This window comes from Cavia porcellus, unplaced genomic scaffold, assembly GCF_034190915.1.
Source record: "Cavia porcellus strain 051 isolate PalLab524CR breed Dunkin Hartley unplaced genomic scaffold, mCavPor4.1 scaffold_21, whole genome shotgun sequence".
Lineage (NCBI taxonomy): Eukaryota > Metazoa > Chordata > Mammalia > Rodentia > Caviidae > Cavia > Cavia porcellus.
In genome coordinates this window covers 16,446,949-16,473,744 of record NW_026947504.1, presented here as the reverse complement: position 1 = coordinate 16,473,744, position 26,796 = coordinate 16,446,949, and the positions used below count along the sequence as shown (strand labels likewise).

Below are 26,796 nucleotides of genomic sequence, written 5' to 3'. Positions count from 1 at the left end.
TCAGAGCACACGTCTAATGGTCACAGCCTACTCTGCATCCAAACTATTAGATCACAGCATGCACCTCACAGTGGCATCATGGGGCAAAGTCAAGTCACAGTACTGGGGCTATAGCTATTGTTACATTGTTACAGCACTTGCCTAGGAGGTGCAAGGCCCCGAGTACCATCCCCAGTACAAAAAAAAAAAAAAAAAAAAAAAAAAAAAAAAAAAGAAAGAGAACGAAAGAAAGACAAAGAAAGGAAGGAAGGAAGGAAGAAAGAAAGAAAGAAGAAAGAAAGAAAGAAAGAAAGAAAGAAAGAAAGAAAGAAAGAAAGAAAGGGAAAAGAAAGAAATAAATCATGCTCGACACATTTGAGATATTAGGGTCATGTTATTTTTATACTGTTTAAACTCGCTGGGCCTCTGTAAATCGTGACGACAATGTGCTTCTCATTTCGGGGAAGGTCAAATGAGAAGTGACGTCACAGGATGGGAAGTGCGTCTGGCACAGCAGACTCCTACGCAAATGTCTTAGGTAATGGTCACTTATGAGATAAACGTAATAGTCCTTGTATGCAAAGAAGCCTGTGGGCCACAAGAGGGCACCCTCTCGCCTCTACCTGCATCCTGGTCTCTGACCCACTTCACCGAGGCGCAGACTGGCCTAGGCCTCTAACTAAATCACAGGCGGTGTAGACCCTCCACCTGGGCAGAGCCTGGGCCTGGGGCTCTGTCGTGGGCTCCTCACCGCGGCGTGGATTCTCTCCCTGCACAGCACGGAGACCTGGGCATGGCACTGAGAGATGGCACTTGCTTTCCTCCCTAGAGGACTGTTCAGCGCCGGTCAGCGTGGGCTCCCCAAGCAGATTGCAGGACCCGGTGTGGTGCTGCACCTGTGCCCGAGCTGTCCCCGTAGCGGGCTCCTCGGGGGTCCTGTGCGCCGCTGCATCCTTGCCAGGCGCTCATGTGCACCAGACTACACTGAGAACTGTGCACCCCGGTATGTGAGAGCCCCCGCAAATCCCAAACTGTGGTGTGCAAGCCGTCTACAGGGGCCGAGAAGCCTGATTTTAGCTGGCGTAATGTCCACGTGACTTAAGCTCCAAAGAAACTGCCCCATAGGAGAGACTGGGGAACCGAGAGGCCCCGGGGTCTGGCTGGGCCCGGTTTCAAGGCCAAGAGGAACAGTGTCTCTGGGCCTTGCAGTGGCGGTGGGGGAGCACTGGCCTGGCAGGGAGGGCTCCTCGTGAGGAGCTCAGCACCAGGCTCCTGACGCCAGCTCCTTCTGGGCACAAGGGCACAAGCTGTGGGGCCCCCAGGCAGCTGCGAGGCACCACGTAAGAAGATTTTTTTTTTTTGTCTTTCCTTTTTAAGGGTACCGGGGATTGAACTCATGACTGCCTGCTTTCAAGGCAGGCGCTTATGCTGCTGAGCCAAACCCCCAGCCCCTACGGGTGAGATTTTATTCTCAACATGTGGCAGTTGGGAGAGGTTCATGGCAAAGTGGGGTAACTGAGTCCCCAGCATCCTTGCGTGTTGGCCATGTCACCTGTGGTATGACCAAAGCCTGAGGTTATTGCAGAGATCACCGGGAGCCAAACAAGTGTGTGAGGCATGAACTCACCTAACGCTTCAGACCCTGTGCTTCCTATTTGACCTGGGACTGAAGGAGACCCTGAGCGCTCCTTGGCCATCGCTGTCAATGCCGATTCTGGAAGCATCTGCTCATGTGGAGGCCCTGGGAGTTACCCCGGCCCTGGCTATTCAGAGATTCATCCCTGCTTTCACCGCCTCCCACTCCCACATCCCCAGGAAGAGACAGGACACAAGCCAAAGGTCCAGCACTTTATTAGTCACAGAACACAGAGAGACCACAGCAAAGGAGAAGCCACCTGGAGACAGCCTTGCTGGCCAGGGCAAATGGTGGCAAGCACCCCGACATGGTGGTTCAAAGCATATACATAGATCCCATTAGATTCCAGCTTCGTAGCTCCTTAGCCCTGTAACTTTAGGAAAGAGTCCTAACCTCTCATCTGTAGAAGGGAGCAAATGGCAGAACCTGCTGCAGTGGGCCGTGGTGAGGAGGAGACATTTGTCAGTGTAGCTATAGTCCCAGTCAGTGCTACCACTGCCACTGTTGTTATGAGCAGGTCTGATCTCCAGTCAGGCCAGGGCCAGGGTCCGCACACAAGCAGGAAGAGGTCTCAGCTCATACTCATCTCCAGTGTGGCATTAGGAACACAGCCACCTGGCCCCTGGGAATGTGGGGATCACACCCCCGAGTCAGGACTCTGAGGCCACAAGCTGTCACCACCTCCATAAGGAGCACCATGAAGGGTTTGAGGAAAGTGCTTAACTGTGCACCTAGACCACTTCAGGGCTCTTGGTATCCAGTCAGTCAGCGTTACCCGGAGGCAGGTTTTGTTTTTAATTTATGTAGGTTTTTCTTTTGGGTAAGAGATTGCTAAGACACTGAACTTGAAACTAGTTCTGATCCTGCCTTTTACTGTCTGTGTGACCTTGTACTTCGCGGAACTTCATTAACTCTACTGACGTTAGCTGGGTTTAAAGAGGACATCAAGCTTTGGAAGGAAAGCAGCCGTGAAGAAGGCATCACTGGTAAGAGCCAGCAGGTCAGGCTCAAGCAGGTCTCTGGCTGAAGAGTGAGCCAGGAGTGAAATGGCCACAGTTCCTGCAATGGGTACAGGAACCACAAGGGGGCGCCCTGAGTCTTGTTTTCTCTACCTTGATGAAAAATTACTCATTTTTCTGTAGCTGTATTCCAAATTGAGCAAAGATTTATGGTCTTTAGTTTACCTGGCTGATGTAATAAATTTTTTAACCTATTTTTTCGATACAGGGCCTTTCTATGTCATCCAGGCTGGTCTTGAACTTGTGATCCTTCTGCCTCAGCCTTGAGTAGCTGGGATTGCAGGCATGTACCACCCACCCTACCTGGCTGACTGATTTAATAAAATTTTTAAACGAATTCAGGTGCATGTTTTAGTTTCTCAATAATGTGACTGTGATGCTGTGACCCCTTGTAACAAGGCCTCCAGAGGAGAGGGTGATGGGGGGGGGCATGGGAGGGAATTATCCTGGTTCGGCCACTGCGCAGCTGTGTGGCTTCGGACGAGTTTCCCAAGTGTGGACAGTTCCATTGCTAGCCTCATGGAAATGTTTTGAAATGGACGCAGTGGAAAGAAAAGCAACCAAAAGGTCAAGCATGTGGCTCAGGGCCCTCTTACCTCCAGGGCTTGGTCCTCCTCTTGACGCTCATCCTGCAGGGGCAGAGCTGGGAGGGGGTGAGGTGAGTCCAGCTGCTAAACCGTGACCTCAAGAACAGTATTTCCAGGAATCCCCATCTTAGCATCCAAGGGATTCCTGGGAAAACTGGACCGTGAGGACAAGGTGTGAGAGCGGCCGTCAGCACCAAGGCCTGCATGTCCCAGGCCCCCGGGAGCCAGCTGGCGTGCTTCTTCTGCGGTCAGCCCCGTGGCAGCAGCTGGCTCAGGTGCCACGCTGTCAGGATGTGGCTCGTTGCTGGAAGAATAGTGACCAGAACTTCGAGGGCCCCGGAAAGTACCTTCTCCGCCACTGAGGCAGCCCCGTGAAGCTGTGGATGAGAACCCATCTGGGACTCTCCCCCAAATCCCCTCATAATTGTTTTGGCTCAAGTGTCTCGAGAGTCTCGAGACAGGGTGAACAGGGCAGATTTCTTTTTTTGTTGCACTAAGACTAAAACCCAGGGCCTATAGCTTTACAGTGTTTTTTGTTTTTTTTTAATTTTTTTTTTATTTTTAATCAGTACCAGGGATTGAATTCACGACCGTGCGCTTGCAAGGTAGGTGCTTATGCCGCTGAGCTAAATCCCCAGGCCCAGCCTTACAGTCTTAGCCCTGTTTTTATTTTTTCTTTTAATCTAGAGTCTTGCTAAATCACTATCCAGGCTGGACTAGAACTCTTGATTTTCTTGCCTCAGCTTCCCAGAGGGCTGGCATTGCAAAGTGTGTGCCATCACTCAAGTTGGCAATGTCCTCTGATGACCTCCAGCGAGTCCTTGAAACCCTTAGCCTGAAAATGGGATGTTAGAAAACCTACAGAACAGGTGGGTTAATAGGACAGGAGCAGGGGTGAGCCCATGGTGTTAACGGAAGTGTCTGGGGCTGCTTTGGCCAATAGCATTAAGACAAGACCAGAGTGGGATTTGCCGTGTTCTTTTCTGGCTCCCCAACTAGTTCCATAATCATGGCAGGGGGTAAGGGCATGGGCCCAAAGGCAGAAGGATTAGGGTCCAACCTTAGGTGAGTTGCTGCCCTGGGCCTCAGTTTGTTCCTCTGTCAAGTGGGCCCATTGTACTGCCTTCTCCTCACCGTTTGTTGGGAAGTTAGACAACACTGCCCAGCCCAGCTGCTCTCTTGTGCTATTCACTGCTCATCTGAAACAGCCACACATAGGAGCTCAGACTGAGCCCCACCTCAGAGGCCAGGACTCTGAGTTTAAAGGGTCTTTGGGAGCTGTCTGATTTCCACTTGGACTGTGCTTGGTTCTGAGTTGTTCACAGTGGCTCACAGCTATCCAGGACAAAGGCTGAGAAAGCTTCAGAGCTGCCTGGCTGTTAGTGGTCCCTGCCATGGGCTCCAAAGGAGGAAACAGAGGCAGGGGGCTGAGTGCTGGCCACCCTGAATGGCAGGGCCCCTCATGTTAATAAGGGACCCACGGGCACAGAGGAATCAGAGCAACTTTGGTGCATCTGGAGTCCAGGGCTCTGGCAGCACAGAAAGCTGCAGAGGATATGGAGCTCGGGGACAGTCCCCCCGCCAGCCTCCCAGGTCACCACTTACCACATCCAGGCCGAGGCTGCAGAACGACTTCTCCCTTCCTGAGCTACAGTGCTTCATCTCAGACTCCCAACTGACCAGAGATGCAGCACTGCACCTCAGGCTGGGGGACAGGGCCACGCTGCTGGCATGGTGGCCGGGCGCAGGTGGGACTCCTCCTGGCTCCCTCTTCTAGAGCTGCCCAGAGACATCTGCTGCCACCCCAGCTGTGCTTCCCGTCCTTGGCAGCCGCGGGAGCTCGCTGGACCAGACCCAACCTTCCCTCCCTTCCCACCTTTCTCCCTCCTCACAGAGCTGGGATGGAACCTGATGCTGAGCTACTGCCGGGCCCTGAGCTGTACCTCCAGCCCTGCTTGCCTTTCCCCTTTAGTTGTGACAGAATCCACCCATTTAAAGTGCACCATGCAGTAACCTTGTTCGTTCCTTTCTTGCAGGGTTGGGGATTGAACCCAGGGCCTCACACAAGCACAAACTAAACATGCGTTGTAACTACTGAGCTACATTTCCTGCTCCTTAAAAAGCTTTTAATATGCACAAAGGTGGGCAACTGTTTTCACAAGTTTAGAATAAATAGTCTATCATCTTCCTACACACCAAAAACCCCTCCTCCTGCTGCTAACTCCAACCCAAGCTGGACCATTTTCTGTCTCTACAGATTCACCTATTCTGACCCAGCTTTTGGAGCCCATGGCCCCGTCTTTATGCGTGGTGCAGCCACACAGTGCCATGAGCCTGGATTTTGTGACCATCAAGCCCTTGTACCTACCTTTCTTTCGTGCTCCACTTCTCCCTTTTTACCAGCCACCCTCGCAGAGAGAATTTTCAAAACGGAAACAAAGACCTCAAATGCAAATGTGGTCCTACCTTTTTTGGGTTTATAATCTGCAAAGGGCCCTCCCTGCCTGGGTCTCACACTGAACCCTCGAGAAGCTCGGAGGGTCACCCATCTGCCTTCTGCCTGCTCCTCTCAGGCCTCTGTCCCCGTGCTCGCTGCTCCAGCTGGTGAGCAGGTGTCCCTTCCTTCAGGGAGCCCCAGACGTGCACTGCCCCTCGGCTCCCCACGCCATCTCCTCCTGTGCTCAGTCCCCACTCAAAGGACCACACCGGGAAGCTGGCTGGCTCTTTTCAACCTCATGACAGCCTGTTCCGTGATCTCGCCCATCTGTAACTTCTCCACTTCTGTACTTTCTACAGTTACATTCCCAGCTCCCCACCCCCATTTTTTTTTTTTATTTTGTTTTTTGAGACAGAGTCTCGTTAAATTTCTAGTCCTCTAGGATGAGCTCAAATTTGAGAGCTACCTGCCTCAGCTGCCCAGAGTTCTGGGATTACAGGTGTGTGTCACTGCACCTGATGGCACCTTACCACCCTGGAAATGCAACCTTCATTACGAATATCTCCTGTCATGGACTGATGGCCCATTCTTGAGGGAAAGGATTTGGTTAACTTCCCTTATCCCAGAAATCAGGGTCAGGCAGTGTGGATCACCCCTCAGTCTGTCTCTCTAGAATAAGTTATTCAACTAGCTTTTTGGTTTTGGAGGTTTTAAAAATTATTATTATTATTATTATTTTTTTGTCTTTTTCCTTTTTATCGGTACCAGGGATCGAACTCACGACTGCCTGCTTGCAAGGCAGGCGCTTATGCTGCTGAGCTAAATCCCCAGCCCCCTAAAAATTATTTTGAGACAAGGTCTCACTATATAATCCAAGATGGCTTTGACCTCACTTTGTAGCCTAGGATGGCCTCAAACTCTTGGTGATCCTCCTGCCTCAGCCTCCCAGATGCTGGGACTACAGTTGTGAGCCACTACACCCTGCAATGCACCTCTTTAACTTGGTGTGATCTCCAGTTCTCTGAGGACAGAGCGCCATATCCTGTTAATTTGTAGTCCCTAGATCTGGTGGACGGTTTTGTCCACAGTAGTGGACACCTGGAGGACGCCATGTATAGCAGACTGAATGTCCACGCAGACCATGCACTTCCTTCTCTGGGCCTGGCTGGGGTGGGAATACCTCCCCCCTCACTCCTCCTGCCTGCCAGCACCCTGGGGCTCCCCAGAGTACCCTCTTGCTTTGCCTGATAGCAACTGTGGTGGCCTTGATGCCAGGGACCTACAGTTCAGAGATATCTGAAGAGTATGGGCAGCCCTTCTCAGGGCTGGCAAACAAAAGAAACACTTCCCATGCCCGTCTGATCAGGGTCTGATCTAAGGCTCAATCCACACTCTGTGGGGAGTGGGAGTCTTTCTCTAACCCTCTTGCTTGGGGCAGGTCCCTTCTGATGGTCTGCTGAGGGGACGCATGCCAGAGGTATTCTCAGTCAAGGAATGGTCTTCCTCTTGCAAAAACTCTTTTGCACACTTGTGATTCTAGCACTCTGGGAGGCTGACGCAGGAGGACTACAAATTCGAATCTAGCCTGGGCAACTTAGCAAGATTCTCTTTCAAAATAAAAAAAGACGGGGATGAACCCAGGGTGAAGTGACCCCTTTAAAAAAGAAGACGGCAGAAGGCCAGGAGGGAAAAAGAAAGAAAAGAAAATCTTCAAACCGTCTCTGGCCAGGGAGCACTTGTAACCCCAGACACCCCTGGCTAGGACCAGCGGCCCTCGCCCTCCCCCGGCTCCAGCACCCTGGGAGAGGAGGCGCTCAGCCTGACCCCGCGCGGAGTTCTGGGAGTTGGTGGCCTGAGCATTAAGTCACTTGGGAAGAGAGTGGCTCTGGTGTCCTCTGTGCTTTGCTTTCCATCCTGCTGTCCAGGGAGCAAGGCTCAGCGTGGCCACCTGACTCCTTCCTGACTCCTCTGTCGCCATCCAGGCTTCAGGCTCAGCATCCTGCAAGCCACAGTGTCAGCAAAGTTGTGATGTTGTTTCATTTTCACTGCAATTATTTTCCCTTTTGGACATATTACCGTTTTCATTTTTTGGTAACTGTTTCTCTTTAGGTACTCACAGGACTCACCTTACATTCCAAAACATTATGAGTGCGTACAAAAATTTAAAAGGAGGCACCTGCATGGTGGGGTTTGGGAAACAGGGCGCAGTGCCCCTGAACCCCAGCAGCCAGGGAGGCTGAGTGCATCAGCTCCACTCAGACCTGGCAGGGAAGAGGTGGTGCCCAGCCGCAGAGCGCTGTGGGGCTGTGGGGGGCCATGGCTACTGCACCCAGAAGAAGGGCGGTACAGACAGCAGGCAGCTGACCCCAGGGTGCAGACAGGGCGGCAGAGGCAGAGAAAGTGACACCGGACAGAAGCTGTGACTCCTCTGCACGGTGTCTATCCCCAGCCCTGGCTAGAAGCTGCCTGGTTCTGTGCCTTGGTTCTAGAATGATCACATGGGTAACGACTTCAATCCAACCCACCAGTGAATGTTTATTCGTGCTAATCCTGGTGGCTCCTTAAGGCTCCATGGTAGGGGCTTCCTGAGGGCACAGAGCAAAGTGCCGTGCTAGGCTTTGCAATGCAGTGTAACCAATTGCACTAACCCTTCACTAACCTCCAGGCTGGGTCCCTCGGGCCTTTGGGTTCAGGTCTCATTATTGTACTCGTTCATTCGACAAATCAAGCACCTCCTCTGTGCCCAAGGACATGGGGCTGAGCACTGATGTGGCCTGGCTGAGGGAGGAGGAAAATGCTCTGGTCGCACACCTGTTATTCCAGCACTCCGGGAGGCTGAGGCAGGAGGGTCGAAAATTTAAGGCCAGCTCAGGCAACTTAGCAAATTAGCAAGATCCTGTCTCCAAAACAAAGTGAAAAAGGGCTGCAGATAGAGCTTAGTGTGGAAGGCCTGGGTTCAAACCCCAGTATCCAAAACAAACATCAAAAAATGGGAAGTGCTCTGAGTAGGGAAAGGGATACACACAGACCCAAGTGGCAAGGAGAGTTCATGACAAGACTGACGAAGGCTTAGAAAACACAGAGCCTCCTGTTCCGGGGAGAGCTGGAAGGCTTCTTGGAGGAGAGGGATGTAGCGGGGTGCGAGGAAGGAGAGTTATGGGCAGGAGCCCCAACCTGGCTCTCTGGTGCCAGGCACACTTCTTTTGGGTCACGCATACTTGCTGGGATGGCAGGTGGCGCTTGTCCCAACCCCTGCCTCCTTGCAGAGAGGGGCAATGTCATTCTGGTTTCACTTACCCCATGAAGGCTCCTTCACACCGGAGCACCAGTCAGGAGCTGAGACAGTGTCGGTCGGGAGGCTGGTTCTGTCGGCAGCTGGCTCTGTGGTCTATCAGCAGGGCACTTTCCTCTTGGGATTTTTGCTTCCCCTTCTATAAAGAAGGAGGCTGAACCAGGTGGATGTTTTACCTGGAGGTTCAGTGAGGGCTTTTGGCACACCGGGGGGCTGATCCGGGGGGGGGGGGCAGCCATTTCCCCTCCCTCTCCCCATGTCTCCAGGAAATGTCGCCAGCCGGCCTGCTGGGGATTCTCTGTCTTCTATCTGGACGTTCCAGAGGGGCGGGAGAAGGGGAGGCTGCGAGGAGAAATAAACAGTGGCTGTCTGGGGTTTCTCTCAGGCCAGGGTGAGCAGGCTCCTGGGCTCCTTCCCTTATATGGCAGCTGCGCTGGGCTGGGAGCCCTCTGAGCGCTCCCCACCTCTACTGCCACCCAGAGGGCTGGGGGCCACCGCTCGTCCCCGGGACTCTGCTGCTGTGAGGCTGGGCAGGGCCCAGGACACGTCCCACCTGGACCAACCATCAACTGTCCTGGCCCCTGGCAGCTTAGGGGGGTAGTGGGACAAGAGCCAGGGAGGAAGAACTCCGGAGAGCAGGGCGCCCACCTGCTGCTGACCTAACTGGGCCCCTTCCTCCCCTGGCTTCTGTCTCTCCATCTACTGAAGGAGAGTACAGACAACAGTGAGATGAATCCCGTCAGCCCTATGAGTGGGAGCTTTCATATAACCACTTTGCAGGAGGAGGAACAGGTGTGGGGCTGCCTCGGCACTGACCACAGTGGTCCAGCTGGAGACGGAGCTGGACAGGAACTGGGGCTGCCTGACATCAGGTCGGGTTCTGGCTGGGCTGATTGCTCCGGCTCCCCTTGAAGGAGGGAAGCATTTGATCCCTGCGGAGAAGGGACTTTGTAGGCATCACTCCTGCAAAAGCCCAGGGAAGCCCCAGTCCCCAGACCTGGTCCCCTGGGAGTGACCCCCATAAACAACCGAATGAGGGTGATGGGTATTTTGTCTCTGTGTTCTCATCGCACCATACTGGGCCTGGCACAGACTAGGGGCTCGGGAGAGGATGCTTGATGAAGAAACCCCAGTGGTCAATCTGGATTATGTGCAGTCTCCTACTTCCCAGCACATTTTGAGGGTTAACCCAACGATGCACGAGTAACACTGAGATGCCACCTTCAGGATGGCCTCAGCTTTCTGCCCACAGTTTCCTTCCTCTAAAGTCCCAGTGAGTGCCATCCCCAGGCCAGTGTCTGCTGAGCCAACCCCTTCCCACTCAGCCCAGCTGCAGGACTAAGAAGTGAGAGATGTGTATACGCACAGGGCCTGGGTTCTGCCGAGCCTCAGATGGTGCCCCAGTCCCCGCCAGGCAGCAATGACCATGGGAGAGGCCGGAGGAAGGGGGCGGAGCAGGGGTAGGGGTGGGCTGGGAACACTCGGAAATTGCCTCACACAAGCACTAACATCCTGTGTGCTCCAGAGGCGGCCCTGGAGCCTCCCTCACCCCATCCATCACTGTGGCATCCTCTGGGACCCCGGCCCCTTCCTGGGGCTCAGGGCTGGGGCCCAGGCTGGGATGGCTGTCAGTGTGGCCGAGGCTCTGCAGCTGGCAGCCCGCAGGCCTGCTCAGTGTCGGAGTGGACAGGGAGGGAGGAGGCGCCTGCAGCCTTCTAATCCGATTTGTTTAGGCCCCGTCTCTGGGGCTCTTCTGCTGGAGAGCAAGGACCGGGTGTGTGCTGTGCCAGAGTGCACGTCTGTGCACACTCGGGAACATGAGGGGAGAACAGGTGGGCCCCTTTATGCAAGGGAGGCTGGGTCTTCTCCCATGTCCTTGAAGTGTCACTCCTTGCTGGAGTCTGTCTCCCCATCTCTCTGTTTTTGTTTTGTTTTGTTTTTTTTTTTTTGCGGTACCAGGCGGGGATCGAACTCATGACCTCATACTTGCCAGGCAGGTGCTTATGCTGCTGAGCTAAATCCCCGGCCCTTGCCTCCCCCTCTCTCTATCCCTCTGCTCACTTCCACACCTTTCTTCCTTTATTCTGTCCATGGGAGATGTGGCACCAAGTGACCGTCTGCTGCTGCTGACCCAAGGGCTCCGAGTGAGTCCCTTCACTTCTTAGGCCTTAGTTTCCCCAGCTGTATTAATGAGGCCACCACCCCGCCCCGCCCTCTAGCAGGAGCATGAAGGTGCCCACAGTTGGCAAGTGTGTGTAAATAGGCAGTAAAACTGCTGCTCTTCCTTCTGGAGCTTGCCGTGCACCTGGGAGACAGCCCAGCTTTGAGAGCCTTTCCAAAGCTGAAGGAGACTGTTGGTTACCACCAGGCTCAGTGACTTATCCAAAGTCACACTACCCCGGGGCCTCCTGCCTCCAGAGTCTAGTCCTATTCACTCTTTCTAGGGAAGATTGCTACGTTCCTACATCTTCCCCTAGCCCCCTTCATCAAATCACACAGGCTTGCCTGGCTATTGCATAGGGAGCGTGGGCGGAGTCTCAGCTCCTGCTCATCTCCCTTCTTTGGTTCCATTGCTCAGACCCCAAAGGCCAACAATTTCCCCTGCTGCCACCCTTCAGCTAGGGCCTTCTTGACCGAGTGCTGCTCCTTGCTGTGCTGAGGCCTAGTGAGGATCAGCACAGCGTGGTGGGGGGTCCCTGGGTCCCAGGTACTCTAGAGGAGCCACACACAGGACGCATGTGTGGAGGAACTGGGGGACACTCACAGTTCTGCAGCCAGGACTGCCTGCCACCTGCTCCCTCTGGTCCCTGGGAGGTTCCTTCTCTGGGCGTCTGCTTTTTCCACACCAGCCATGTCCTTCCCTGCAAGGAACAAAGATCCGGCCTGTCGGAGGATGCTGGGCTGCCTCTGGCCAGAGCCTTGCTGGGGCTGCCAGGCATGGAGAGCCTGTTGGAACCAGACCTTGAAGCCAGAGCAACCACTGCCCTGATGAACCAGTGTGGCTTTCAGGAGGGTCTTGGGTCTAGAGAGCAGCAGGAGCTCATGGCTAAGAACCCATCTAGAAGGAAGTTCCTTACCTCTAGCTTTACACATAAGAAAGGAGCCATGTACGGGCGGAGGAAACTGGTTAACCAGGCGATGGGGACGGCAGGAGCCACGCATGGCTGTTTCTTGCTGCAGACTACTCCTGTAAGTCTGGGGAGCTCTCAGTCACCTGGGCACCCCTGCCCAGGGTCAGAGAGGCTGTGGGTTTTGCCTTTTCTGGCTGGGTCACCTGGTGAGAGGTTCATAAGCAGGCTGGGACCCAGGCTCCGAGTGCTCAGCCCAGCTGCCCTGAGCACGGGCAGGATCTGGCCAGCTGACTGTGAAAGAATGCTCATGTTGTCGCTGTCCCTGCAGAAGCCTAATGGGCTCTCCTGTCCTTGCTTGTTTCCAAGAAACATAAGGGAATGGGGATGGACCACATCTGTAAGCCAGATGGCCTTGCTGTGGGGAGAATGGAGGCCAGAGCTCGGAGCAAGCCCAGCGCCCACGCTTATACCTGGTCGCTTCTGTAGGGGCTGCCTGGCCACCACCCTGGCTTTCACCTCTGCCTCCAGCTCCACAAATGTGTGGGCGCTGCAGCCTTCCTCGACGAGGCCTCCAGCACCCTGTTTCCACCTTAGATTTGGAAGGAATAAAGAAGATGAGCCCTGCCCACAGCTCTAGCACTTACTGGCTGTGTGACCTAGGATCAGGGTCTTCACTCATCTGGACTTGACCTTGGACCTCATCTTTGTTTGTGGAGGTCCAATGTGGTGGAGGGCAAGAGCGATCAGACCACAGTGTGTAATGAACGAGTCCGAGTCCGGAACAAATGGCCACAGTGTGGGGTAGGAGTGGGGAAGAGGACTGAGGAGGCCCGGCGAAGGTCTGGGGAGGCAGGAAGCCGCTGCGGGAGCTGCTGCCTGGGCCCCTCCTCCCGTCCCCTCCTCGTGTCCCCTCTATGTCACCCACACTGAGTTCAGCAGCCTCACACGCTCCCACTTCCTCCCCAGAGAAGGGCGCCCGGCCTTTGGAGCAAACCCTGGGAATGCAGTTTGAGATCCTAACTGGTTTGAGCAGGGAAAAGAGAAGGGAGGGAAAGAAAGGGGGCCCCAGATGAGTCTCGGGAGCTCAGCCCTTGGGAGGTATCCGGAGCGGGGCCTGGAGGCAAGCAGTCCTGTCATCCTGGCCTCTCAGGAAGGGCAGAGGCTGGCAAAGAAGGTCCCAGACCTGGAGCCTCTGTACCAGGTGCCTGGGGGCCTGCTGTAATCATAGCCACCACTGACGCCCCTGGGACTTTGGACTGTGCCCAGTGATGGCTCCCTCACTGACTCGGTGGCTGATGAGTTGGCTACCACTCGGAGCCCCACCTTACAGAGGAGGAAACAAGGGTCTCAGAGCTGCTAAGTGTGAGACCAGGACATGCACTTTCCTGGCTCCGCTGGGAGCCCAGACTGTTTGTGGATTATTTTTATTTTTAATTAATGTGTGTGTTACCAGGAATTGAACCCAGGGCACTCTACCACTGAGCTACCTCCCAAGTCCTTTCTCGAATTTCGTTTTGTATCTCACTGTGTCATCCAGGCTAGCCTTGAACTTTCAGTCCTCCTGCTTTGGCCGCCCAGGTAACTGCTGTTACAGGTGTATGCCGATGTACCTGGGCTATGGCACCATTTTTGGAGTGATAACCCACATCAGTGTCTCAAGGCAGTCTTCAGATGTGGGAAGGGGTTGTGAAAAGTGAAAACATTTTTAGCCTAAGTAGAAGCCAGCTGGGCCATGGCGAGGGCTGTGTGTCGCTAGCATCACGGGGTTTTCTTATGGGTGTTAGTCTGCCTCTGCCACAGTGTCCTTCCCTTCCCTGCTGCCCATTTCATACAAAACAACACGACCTGAAAGCTACGACCATAATAAAGTTGTTTTTGCCTTCTGTCCTGTCTGCTTTGCAAACAGCAGGAGCTCCAGGGTTTGGGGGGCTTTGCTGGGCTCAGTGATACTCTCTAGGTGATACAAATCTTGGGTTCTTCTGGAGAGTGCTAGGTGGAAAGGGCCCTGGGTCTCCCATAGACACGGACACTGTGTGACCACGGACAAGGGCCTTGCCCTCTCGGGGCCGCAGGGTCTGCCTGTGTGTGACGTGGTTGGGCGAGGACTGACTCTGTGGGGTGTCCAGAGCCCTCCCCTCATCCCACTCCTCGTTGCTCAGCCTAGAGCTGGGCCCCACTGGCCAGGACCAGCTGAGATCTCTGCACCAGGGTGTGAGGAGTTACAGCTCTTGCACTGTGAGCATCCTTGGTTCACAGCCCTCGTTCCCTGAGAAAACCGAGCACAGAGAGGAGACGTAACAATTCCCAGGGATGCCTGTGTGCAGAGGCCCTGCTGGTCCTCCAGTAGATGCCCTGACCTCCTCCACCCACCGAGGGACCCAATGGGTCAGATGTTAACCCAGGGCCCCCCGAGGAAGGTGGGAAGGAGAGGGCCTTTAAGTTCTTTTGGCTTTGAAGATGGAATAATCGTGACTTCCTTCTCCAAATAACTTTTGGCCCTTCCTAGAACCAGATGGCGGATGTTTGGAACTTATGTTGTAAATAGTGTTTGAGAAGCGGGTGGGGGTGCAGATGTGTTACTTTCTCCAACCACCAGAGAGATCTGAAGGAGGGGTGGGGGAGGGAAGCTGGCTAGGAAGAGAAGGGAGCGGGAAGGAAGAGAGGAAAGAGAGGAGAGGTGCAGGAGAGAGAGAGAAAAGGGAAGGGACACTGCAGGAGGCAGCCACAGCCAGGTGGCCAGGGATGGGCAGAGGGTGACGGGGCAAGAAGAGGTGGGGAGGGGGCTCCGGGTGCAAGCACAGACGAGCTGCATCTTGAATTCAGAGCAAACCCTTGAGTCTTCTAAATATAGCTTAGCCTTTCCCCCAGCAGGGCTGGCAGCAGGGAGCCGGGGAGGCACACTTGCCCTTTTATGGTAAGAAAATTCCAGATCCTCAGAGGGGAGCTGGGCTGGGGCCTGTAACTCTGGATGCAGCCCAGCCTTGGGGTCTGGGTGGGATTTCCAGGCCAGGGTCCTCTATGTCTGGGCAGAACAGGCCAAGGCAGAGGCAGCAGGGGCCACTCAGGAAAGCCCTGCAGTCCTGGAGGAGCCCTAGTACTGGGCAGAAGAGCTCACAGAGACGCTTGGTGCAGCCCATCTTGCTGTCTTACTGAAGCAGAAATCCAGACTGCAAGAGAGAGATGGTAGGCTCCCCACACAGGATTCCCCCCAGCAAGGTAAATTAGAGGCTACCTCAGCTTGTGAATGGCGTTTGCACCCATTATTCCAGAGTGCAGTGTGGTCAATAGAAAAAGCACTGATGTAGCTAGCAGAGACTCAACACCAACTTCCCTTATGGGTATAACTTGCTGTGTGACTGGGCACAATCTGCTCGCCCTCTCTTAGGATCCTACACAGGCTGGCCAGGTTTTCATCTCTTTGGGAATTTATAGCTAGAAAGCAAAACTTGGGCTTTGCAGAACGTATAGGCTGCTGATCTCTTCCTGTGCCTGGCTCACTTCCTGTGCCACGCCGGGTAGGCAAAACATAGACGCTTGGAGACAGATACACAGGCGGGCACACGAAACACTGGAGACAGACTGTGGCTCAAATTCCCAGCTTCTCTAGCTCTCCTGGTCCTGCATCCTCATCCAACACATTTAGGCCAGAGGTCACATCCAAGGTCATCTTAGCCAGCAATAGAACCAGGGTCTCCCGCTCCAGCCTTGGGCTGTCTCCTCTGCTGGTGGCCTTCCACCTGCAGCTGCTGACAGCATGAGGACTCTCTTTGGCTACACCAAGGGGTGCCATGGGCAGAGCAGCCAAAACTCCAGGCTGCTACCTTCCAGCACCTCTGGGCCAGGGCCTGGCTGATACTGCCTCTCCCTGGTGCGCTGCCTTCAGAGGTGAGGACCGTGCCTAACCCTAGACAGCGGGGAGGAAGCGAAGGACACAGCCACACTGGCTGGGTCATCTAGGGCAAATTTTTCCCCAGCACCAGGCCTCAGTTTCTTGTCTATGATGTGAGGACAGAGGCTCAGATGCACTCTGAGGCCCTTTTAGCTCTGGAAGAACTAAGATGCAGCGAGTTTAGGACTGAATACCAGGAACATTTGTTAAGCATCTACCAGGTCCCGGGGGCGAATGCCACAGTGACAGCAGCTTGCTTTAGCTTTACAGCCAGTAAAGGCAGCGACCCCCTGACCCCTCATTCCCAGGACTGTCTCTGTTGTCTCTGTGCTGGGATCCCTGACTGACTGTCTGAGCCCAGCTTGAGCCTGGGCTCGGGTGATGCTGGTCACAGGTGTCCAGGGCTGCCTGTTAGCCTGCTCAGGGTTCACGCCCGTTTCCCTGGGACCCTAACCAGGCCTGGCTGCCCTTTGACTTGTCTCACGTTACTGTTTACATCCGTGGGCTCTGGAAGGCAAAAGATGCCCCTGAATCAGCATCTCGCCCCAGTCTGCTGTCTTCTGCGACTCATCCATCGAGGACAGCTACTTTCTTTTTCCAGCCTCCTGTGACACCCCTCCCACTGCTAGGGGAAAGGATGCAACAGAAGAGGAAGTGGGGGGATAACGCTTCTTGGTTCTAAATTAGAAGCTGTGCAGTGACCCTCCTGGAACTTCCACATGGACTCTCTGGAGCGTGTGAACGGGGCTCAGCCTGCTCGGTCTCATTCCTGCAGGGCAGAAGGCCATCCACTGACCGGTCCTCTGGGACCTCCATCTCACAGTCAGACTCCAGGTCTCTCTGTTCAGCCCCGGGGTCCCCTGGGGAGGCAGAAGGCGACAGTGAGGTGGCAGGAAGTGGGAGGTAAGGGCCCCAAGGGGCCTCTGGGCAAAGCCGGAGCAGAACTGACGTCAAACATCTGGCTGGAATCTGACATGCAGGCTGTGGAGGAGTTTAGCACCATAACCGTCCCACGGCTGTGACAGCTGGCATGTGATGGGCCAGGCTGGTGGTGGGAAAGGCCACAAGGCCGCTGGTGCCTGTCTTCTCACTAGGGTACCTCTGTGAATCTTGCATACTATCCATAATAGAGAGCTCATCACTTCCAAGGGTGCTTATCTCCCCCGCTCCTCTGCATAGGCTGTTGGAGACTCCTTACTGATACCCGGCTCTCTGCCTTGCTGGGTCCTCACCAGGGCTGCAGACTTCCTCAGAAGGCTCTGAGAGGTAGGAAGCTGGTGACTGCAGCCCTTGGGCTTCCATTTCCTCCTCACTGCATGGTCCCCTCTGCCTATACTGGCATCTGAGGATTAAGCAGTATCCAGATTCTCAGGTCTTCTCTGCATGGGGCTCTTGGCTGACGGTATTTTCAGAGAAAGGAGCCAAATAGGCTAAAGAAAAGGACTGAAAGATGCCAAAGAGAACTTGCTGCAACACCTTCCTCCTCCTCCTTCGTGGCACTGGAGACTGAACCCAGGGCGCTTGCCCTGAGGCACATCCTCAGCGCATTTTATTTTATTATGTGTTTTATTTTTGAGTCAAGGTCTGGTTACTTTGCTAAGTTTCTCAGGCCCTTGATTCGGCCTCAGCCTCTCACAGTGCTGGGATTGCCAACATGCACCGCCAGATTTAGCTTTGCCCAACTTCTGAGGCTTTGGTTTCCAGTTGTTTAAGCCGCTCCACAACCCAGGCCTCTAGCATTTTGTCAACCTAACTTCACAGAGCTTAAGACCAACACCGGGCCCCAGTCACTGTGCTTCAGCATTGATTTCTAGCCAACATCTTTGCAGCCTTTCCACCTTGCTGTCACACTCCTGGCCTCCACCAGCGCTCAGGGCATGACCCGAACTATCCCTGTTCCATCCTAAGCAGTGGGCTTCAGGCCCGAAGAGCTCGGGCAGGGGCACTTCCTCAAGTGTGTGGGCTGCAAAGGAGGCAGGCCTCGGCTGCTCTTTCTCTCTGCCTGTCTTGTTCAGTTATCTCAGTGGCTGGTTTCAGAATCTGGGGGTTGCTGGTCATGTGTCCAAGGTCTGGCAGTCTCTGAGAATGCTTCCCAGAGGTCTGTGAGCTCAGCAGCACGGTCCAGGGTGGTGTCCTGGTCACCATCGGTGCCCTTGTGAGGCCAGTAACTGCCTTCTGGAGACTCTGCCCTATCTGCTTCCTTCCAGGAAACAGGAAATAAGGGCAGAAGTGAGCGGCAGCTGGGCAAACTCACCATGAGGCCTGTGGGTCCAGAACGCTCCAGGCTGCAGTTTCTTTGCCTCTCTGAAGCACAGCTGGGGTCTAAGGAGGTGTCTCTGAGTCTAGGGGTCTAGGCTTACAGCTCGGTAGGACTCACGGAGGAACCAAAGTGTGGCTGCTGACCCAGTCTTGATCTAGTCAGCCACCCTTGATAGGTTAGGGAAGTGACAAAGCGGATCGAAGGGCCACGGAGTCCCCAAGTGGATGTGGCCCACCCTTACAGGACCCTGTTTCACAGCCGAGGCAGCTGAGGCACAGAGTGTCTGTGCAGGTTGCCCAGGGCCCCGCAGCTACAGGGAGGCACATACGGGATTCAACCCAGGCTCCCACCTGGCACCTTTGGTACAAGGCGACTTAGCTTTACTCCTATAGCACAGCTGCACGTCCCCCTGCTTCTGTCACTGCAGTACACAGGGATCCCCAGCTCCGGAGTCAGCCTTCCCTCCTCGGCTAACTAGAGCAAAGCCCAGATGGTTCCAGCCTGCAGTCCTGAAAAGTAGGCGTCCGGACTGTGCGATGGGGCGTGTTTGGAACTGGAGAAAAGGCTTCTGTGGGGAAGCACTGTTGCCACAGGCCTCTTTTGCAAGCAGGGAGTGGCTGTCTCCGGGCTCCAGGCTGATGACCCCACGGGGCCTGTCTAGACAGGCTGTTTGCTGCGCTGGCAGCCATGGTAGGCGCTCCCCACAACTGCTGCAGCTCCCCATCCCAGGCGGTGCTGATCGGACTGGGGCAATGGACACGCTTGCCTAGAGGGGCCACGTGAGTGGAGTCTACTCCCACTCTGAGGCCCACAAAGTGTCCAGGGTTCACTGTCTTAGCTATTTGGCACATGTAAGGCAGATTCTTAGACGCCCACATGGACAAGAGCATAGGCTCTTGCAGAATACGCGCATGCATTTTATTTCTCTTTCTCCCTTCCCTTTATTGGGTGGGTGCTAGTGATGGAGTGCAGAGCCTGGCTGGTCCTAAGTAAGCGCTCTACCACGGAGCCACCCCAGCCTCCACCCTGACAGTGTTTATTAGGGAAGTGTGACATATATGAAACACAGGGGCAACATACACTTCCCAGGAACTCTGACTCTCCTCAGTGTGCTCAGGAAGAAGGGAATATCCACGAGGAGACAGAGGCGGCTCACTCAGCCACTGCAGAAAATAATCAGGTGGTTGTTTCCTGCACATACCCAGCTGTTCCTTCGGGATGCAAATCCCAGACTGTCTGGCTTCTGTGAACCGGGAGATGGACGCAGAAATGGACATAATGCAACTTGAACTGACTTTATCATGGCTCTTTGAACAACCAGAGGCCCTGAGCTCGTGGACTATTTATTCTATTAGACCATAGCAGGAGGAGGCAGAGCTCAGCATAGCCTGGCGTGAGGACCCCAGAGACCATCTCAAGGAGCCCCTTGAGGTCCAGGGCAGTGGTGGCTCAGGCCTTGAACTTTCCGTTCCTCAAGGCTTTGTGCATTTAATCTGTTCTTCCCTGGAAGGGGCCCAGCAGGAAAAGGCTGTTTCGGCCCTTAGGGCTGCAGTGTGCCCGAGGGACTGATGACCAGCTAGGGCAGCAGACCCAGTGTCTGAAGGAGAGCAGGGGCCTCGGTGTAAAGAGGCCTGGTCAAGCACTGGGTGTCCCTCACTGCCCTGGTCTCCTCTAGAAGGTAAGGTGGGCGTGACTATCACTGTGCCGCCTGGAAACCCAGAACAGGCAGCGGGCAGGCATGTGGGTCAGGCTCCAGGCTGGGTCACATTCCCCCTGCTACATTCCAGCTGCGTGACCCCTGGCAAGCTGCCGTGGTTTCCTTCTCTGTACACTGAGGATGATGGGATCGTGCTGACCCTTATTCTTAGTAACCCTGAGAGTTTCAAACGATGCACAAATGGTTCAGCCTGTATCTGGTTCCTGAGAAGTTTCTCATACGGATTTTGCCCCCTTCTACCAGGGACATGGAAGGTTCTCAGGAATTCCAGGGTGGGGAAGGGCAGGACAGCAGGCGGGAGACTCCTGGGGGAGATAGCAGCTGGGCAGCCAGCATGCACCATGTCTAAGCCTAACAATTCATGAGCCGTGTGGCTTCAGGCAAGCTAGTTCATGTCTCTGTGCCTCCAGTATCTCATCTGAGCAATGGGGGTACTTATACCTACTTCACAGGGTTTCTGAGGATTAAATTACTTTATTCACACAAAGACATCGTGTAGCTCGGGACCTCCTTGTGCCCTGAAGAAGGATGCCACACAGTGCTCCTTAATAGTACCACCTCCAGGAGCTCCTTGCAGCACAGCAGTGCACATTCTGTTCTCTCTGCTAAAGACTCACAGTGGAACCTATGGCTATTCGTTCCCTGGGCTGCTTCAGCTGCCTGGGGCCTGTGGGGATCTGGACCTTCAGAATCCCCCAGAACTATCAGACAACAGCAGGAGGAGGCAAAGCCCAGCACAGCTGGTGTGAAGCTCGGGCCTGAGCTGCCACTGCCCTGGACCCTGAAGTGCTCCTGCTGTCCTGCAGAACTCCCAGAAGCTAAGACAGGTCCTAGGGCCTCGGCTGAGGATTCTTGGGTCCTGCCTGGGCTCCCTGTCCGGAGTGAGGGTGCAGTGCTCAGACCCCTTACCCCAGAGACACCTGGGACACTGCTTGCCTGTAGGGACAGGGCCATACTTGGCTCTTGAGAGTCTCACACTGATGGCTCTTCACCCCCCTCCTACACTTCCCGATTCATCTGGCTACTTGCTATGGGAGCTGGTCCTTGCCTCCGTGGCCCTGCTTTCCATGCCTTGGTCTTGTTGCTCCTTCTCTCTACACATGGATACTGTCATCTAGCCCCAGTAGAGGGATGGGGCCTTTCTGTCCTGTCACTCCATCCTGTGCTCAGAGGAACATGTCCTGTGTTCCTCATGACAGCCATGATGGGTGAGAGCCAGGACTGTACCCATTCCACAGAAGAGGAAGTTGAGGCCCAGATGGCAGGTGACTTGTCCAGGGTCACTTTGCTACTAAGTAAACAAGCCAGGATGGAATGCCATCAAGACAGCCCAGCACTGGAAGGCTACATTCTAATCTGGGCCTAGGTATAGCCCGTGTGTGTTGAGAGGAAGCTGTGTAGGCACTACCCATGTGTCCCTGTGTCGCCTCCCTGAGCCCCTGCCTCTGCCAGCTCTGCCGCACCATTGCAGTCTCCTGCCTTTTTCTTAGGGGGTCAGGACCACACATCACCTGCTCACAGCCCCTCCTGCCTCAAGGTCCAGCGCCCCTGTGTTGCTGAGTCCAGAGATCAGCCCTGGCTCACCTGAGGCTGAGTCCTGAGGACGGCTGTCCTGTGCCCTCAGACAGTCACCTTGAAGCCACCCTCCTTTCCTTCACACTCAGCCTCCAAAAGCCCTGGGGCTTTGGGCATCTGCTCAGATTCTGAGCCCTTGATCAAAGGGCAGGCTCCGCTCAGGGGCCTTGGGGTGACTTTGGAACACTGGCTGCCGTAGGCTCAGTGGGTTCAGAAGCCACCTCTGCACGGAGATCCTTTTGTCCAGTGGCTCCCTTGTATAGATGAGGAGACACCAGGGAGGCAGGGACAGTGCCTGTCCAGGGCCACAGAGCCAGGCACCGAGGGCAGAGCTGGGCCCACGGCTCCATGCACAGCTACCGCAGCGCCCTTCCTCGCCTCTGCTTCCCAGTGGAGCCTGGGCTCACAGCGCTCCCTCCGGCTAGGTCTCGTGCAGCTATTATTTGACAACTATTTTCCTTACCGGGAGCCCCAGACTCTTCCAACTGAAATCAAAACCTCCCACAAGAAGGAAGAGCACTGGCCTTACAGAATCCCAGACTTGGGCACAGAGGATGAGTTCGGGCATCACCTCTGTCTACTCCTGCACCCCCACTTCCCCATTTCACTGCACAACGCAAGAGTTCTGCCTGCCAGCGGAAACGCAAGTTAGAACCCACCACGCTTAGATCGCCGAATCCACCCCTTGTACAGGCAGGGAAACTGAGGCCAGAGAGGCAGCAGGCGCTGAGCTGTTAGCTAGAAAACAAGGATAAGACCTGCAGATGCAGCCTCCTGGGGAGGAGGACGCACACACGGTGCCGGCCACGCCTGTGTCTTGCTCATTCTTACCTTGCCTGGAGTCTGGTCCAGGTGTGGCTCCTTGGGCCTGACGATGGGGGGCCAGCCTGTGTGGGGAATGGTGGGGGGTGTCACTGCTTCGCAATTAACTTGACCCGGCCCCTGGCCCCCTTCACTGCCACGGGGCATTTTTAAGCAACTGGCATTGGACCCCCTCCCCTTAGCCCCATGCCCGCGACTCCCTGGCCATAGAGGCCTCTCTGCCTTTTACCTTATAAGAGCTGAAGAGGCGAGCCTGGTGCTGCGGAGAGGCGGGCGCAGGGTCCTCCCAGGGTCCCCCATTGGCCCGGGCACCCACCACGTGACTGCCTCGCCTTGACCTGCCCCTGGTGCCGAATGTTGCTTTTACCCCCTAAGGAAGGAGTGGTTGACAATTTTCATATTTCTTCTAAATTTGGAGATTTCAGACAATGCTGGGAGGCTTGGCTCCAGCCGCCAGAGGCCCATGTGGAAGTCATTAAGCTCCAGGAGGGGGGCAGGGGACAGAGGGAGGCAGGACGAGGAGGAGGAGGAGGAGGAGGAGGAGGAGGAGGAGGAAGAGGAGGAAGAAGGGTGGGGGATGGAGCTTTGACTGTTGCCAGTTGTCAGCCTGGGAACACAAGCAGACTCCCTGGGAGAAGACTCTGGGAATTTCCTTCCTCCCCCTGGCTGCTGAGGCCCAGGACGGGAGTGAGAGTTCTGATATTTTCTCGCAATCCCCAGATGAGGAAGACACCAGTCGTAGGGGTCTGGGGTAATGGGCATAGCAGAGCATAGGAGACCGTGGGGAATAAATCTCTTCTCTAGAAGTCTGGAGCCTTGGATGGCCATCCTGATCATTGTGCAAAGGGGCCCAGGCTGCCCCACACAAGGCTGCCACAGACAGGGCAGGGGCCGGGATCCTGGATGTCCTACTGCAGGTTCTTGCTCCCTGAGGAGTCACCATCTCTCACACAGAGTTTGTTCTAATTATGCTTTGGTCACCTTGGCCTTCTATAGATTTCTGAAGAGGCTTGAAAAAAAATTTTTTTTTTTTTGCCTCAGGGCCTTTGCACATGCACATACTTTTGTCCAAAATGCCCTTCTCTTAGAACAAATCATGGCCAACTCTTCCCTGGTCCTGTTGCCTGTTCATCTGTCACCTCTGAGCAAAGGCTTCCTTTGGTCACTTTCCTGTAATCCCACACAGCCCGTGCTTGCTTCTCTGACAACACTCAGCGTGCACATGGTCATCTCGCATGCTCACTGGTCTAGTCTCTTGCTGTCCACCCCTTCCATGAGAGCAGGGCCCCCGGGCAGGGTCCACATCTACAGTGCCTATAAAGAATGGCTCATCAGCCAACACCGGTCAAGGAGCTCTGGGGCCTGCAGAGCCCCTCCCCATGGCTGCCCATGGCTTGCAGTGAAGGTATGGAGAGTCACACTGGACACGGCCCACCCTGGCCTTAAGAGGTCCCATCCAGCCAAGCACAGTGGAGCATTCCTGTCACCCAGCACTCTGGGAGCCTGAGGCGGGAGGAGGCCCTGTTTGGAAAAAAAAAAAAAAGGCCTAGCACTGTAGTTCAATGTGGAGGGCCTGGCTTTAATCCCCAGTGCCCCCTACCATCCAAAGAATTGTGGGACAAGAGCCCAACATAAAGCAGACTTGTCACGAGCATCATCCCCTTCCTTCTGGAGCCAGGAAGACAGATCCCAGACGTTTGCATGACCCTAAGGTGCCACAGAAAGGGAGAAGGCTCTTAACCCCCCCCCCCCACTTCCAGCCTGTGAGAAGTTCTTCAATGCCCAGAACAGCCCAGAGTGCAGGTGAGGTGAGCCCAACGAAACCATCATGGAGATTCCATTCGCTGATGGAAACTGAAACTCTGCCAAACTCTGTAAACATTCACATCCACGATGCTTCATCAGGACAGGAAAGCAAAACCCAGTACATGCTGTGGAGATGCATTTCAGCCCCTGACAGCCCCTCTGTGGGGGGGCCGAGGGCCCCTCTGCAGAGCCCTGCACCAGCTGCTCCTGCGTCAGTGGCTGTGGGTATCAGAAAGCTGACCGACAAGAGGTTAAGGCAAGAGGATGGAAGGGATCTGCGGAAGGTTCCAGGAGGTCAGGAGAGAGATGTCCCCTACACCAAAATATCCTCAGAAACAACTACAGGGCAGCCTTTCATGACTCAGTCTCCATAACTTTGCCTCACACTTTTCAGAAGCAGTTTCCCTCTTCCTTGTGCAGTTTCTTGGGGTGTCTGGGCCCTTGGCATCTATGAGCACCTCTGTGAAGCAGCTTTTCCTTCCCCACTGTGGAGGAGCAGCCCTGGGCTCCCTCTGTCCCAGGGGAGTCAGGGCCATGGTGGCCTCCGTATGCGTGAGCAGGGATTCGTGGAGCTGAGGGGAGCCAGGAAGGAGAATGTGCCTGGAGAGTTCTGGGACCTCAGCAGAGGGCAGTTAAGGGAAGAGGAAGGCCAGGGAAGTGCAGAAGTGAGCTGCCTCTACCACTCTAAGGGGTAACTAGAGATCAAGTAGCCAGGTATGGTGGCACGGGCCTGTAATCCCAGTAACTTGGGAGGCTGAGGCAGGAGAACCCCAAGTTTGAGGTCAACCTAAGCAACTTAGCAAGATCCTGTCTCAAAATAATTAAAAAGGGCTGGGAATATAGTTCAGTGATATAGCAACTCTGTGCTCAATACCAGGCAGTCACCCGCCCTCAAAAAAAGCCTCAACTATCAGAACTGGAACTTTCAGGAAGGTGAACTCTGCATCCACACAGGAATGACTGCTGGATCAGGACGACATGCAGGGGAGAGATGGGCTAAGGGATGTCTTGGTGTGGTGGTGGGTTCTGTCACTAAAGTCGTTCAAGCAGACCGGGTGACAGTTTGATAAGCCCTTGTACCCCTGTGATCCCCTGAACTTTACCTCATATCTTGTGTTGGGTCCCGTCTCCAGCCCTGGTTCACATCAATTCTATCCAAAAGACACAACTCAAGGTGTTCAGTTGGTAAACAGTTATGTACTGGACCAGGCCATAACCCTAGGCACGGTGGCACAGGCCTGGAATCCCAGAAACTTGCAAGGCTGAGGCAGGTAACTGAAAGTTTGAGGTCTGTGCTCTGTTCAATGAGCACAAAACCTGGTGGAGTTTGAACCTGGGAGGCAAATTCATAAGCAGGTCTTGAAGAAATTCTTAGGATAACTTGCCCGGTGATCCAACCGATTTCTTAGAAACATCATGCCATTGAAAGCTATCTGCACACATTATTGAGGGTTGTATTTTTTAAAATTGTGGTACAAAGGGTATCTGGTATTATCCTGCTGAAGGAAAATGACCGTCTTTGTGTGGCGTGGGGTTAGTAGGGGCACAGCAGGCTTCCTGCTGGAGGTTGCACTGGTTTTCTTTCCCTGAGTTTGCTGTCCGGACAAGCCAGGGCAGAGAGCCGCTGTGGTCTGCCCGGGGCCAGCAGGCCCTAGGGATGGCGGGGGAGTGTGAGTGGCTTATTGTCCTGGGAGAAGTTGTAACAGACCTTTGTGTGACTCCAAGGAAAGCCGGCTGCGGGGGGTGGAGGGAACAATTTTGCAGCACAGTCTTCCCCAATCTTTGTGACAGCCTGGCGGCAATGCAGGCAGGCAGTGGGAAGGGCTTGGATGGAAGGGCCACATGACTGGCTCGCAGCCCCTCTCCTTCTGGGGGAGTGCTGGCTTCCATCCCTGTGGCCGTTTTTGAAGTCGTGAACTTGACCCACAATTTGGGATATTACCACGGACGAGCTGCTTCTCCGTCACCCATGCCTTCCCACCCCAGCTACACATTGACATAGGACCAGGAGGGACTTAAACTGCTTCCACCCGAGCCACCTGGAGGGACCAGAGCCTCTGAACGAAGAGGGAGGTGGTAAGATCTGCGGAGAGAACTGCTGCGCTGGCGTCTCCCTTCCTGCTGTCACCAGTGCAGGGCACGTGGACATTTGAACCTTCAGGACCAATTGGACCACAGTATTGACACCTGAACAGCTCAGTGACACATGCGAGTGTGCATGTAATTGCACATGTGTGCCAAAATGCAGTTTGAAAGAACATGTAGAGCGATGTTCAATGAAATAAGAACCGAGGTTGGGGTCTCTGGGTGGGAGGAATGGGGCGATCTGAACTCATTCCCTATTAGGTCTATGTCGAGGTATTCCCCGAGAGCCTCTTGCACACATAGACGGCTTTTGGAAGGTAACAGAATTACGCGGGCTTACAGCTGATTTACTGTCGAGTGGCCGAGGAGGTGGGTCACTGCAGGCATGGCCTGGAAGGATCTAGCTCCCTTCCCAGCTCCTCCTGAGCTCTCACGGCTTCCTGTGTGTCATGCCCTGAGCAGCTGTCCCCTGCCCTTCCCTCTACCATGCTGCCCTGCCTTGGAGCTAGTGGACTGTGGACTGAGACCTCTACAAACTGTGAGCCAAATAAACCTTCCCTCGTTTCATTTGTTGCTTTTGGGTCCCAGTAATGAGGGAAGTGACAAAAATGCTTCTTTATC

The 26,796-nt window shown here is 54.7% G+C and overlaps 1 long non-coding RNA gene across 2 annotated transcripts; it reads right to left on the bottom strand.

Moving 5' to 3' along the window:
• Positions 1 to 1,813: 1,813 nt before the first annotated feature.
• LOC111753704 (uncharacterized) lies at positions 1,814 to 22,495 on the bottom strand. Of its 2 annotated transcripts, XR_010041674.1 has the most exons (3): positions 22,294 to 22,495; positions 9,767 to 11,811; positions 1,814 to 9,292 (listed from the first exon to the last, which is right to left on the bottom strand). It is a non-coding gene; the product is annotated as an uncharacterized LOC111753704 (long non-coding RNA). The 2 variants fall into 2 exon arrangements; XR_010041673.1 differs by having other exon boundaries at positions 1,814 to 11,811.
• Positions 22,496 to 26,796: the final 4,301 nt, after the last annotated feature.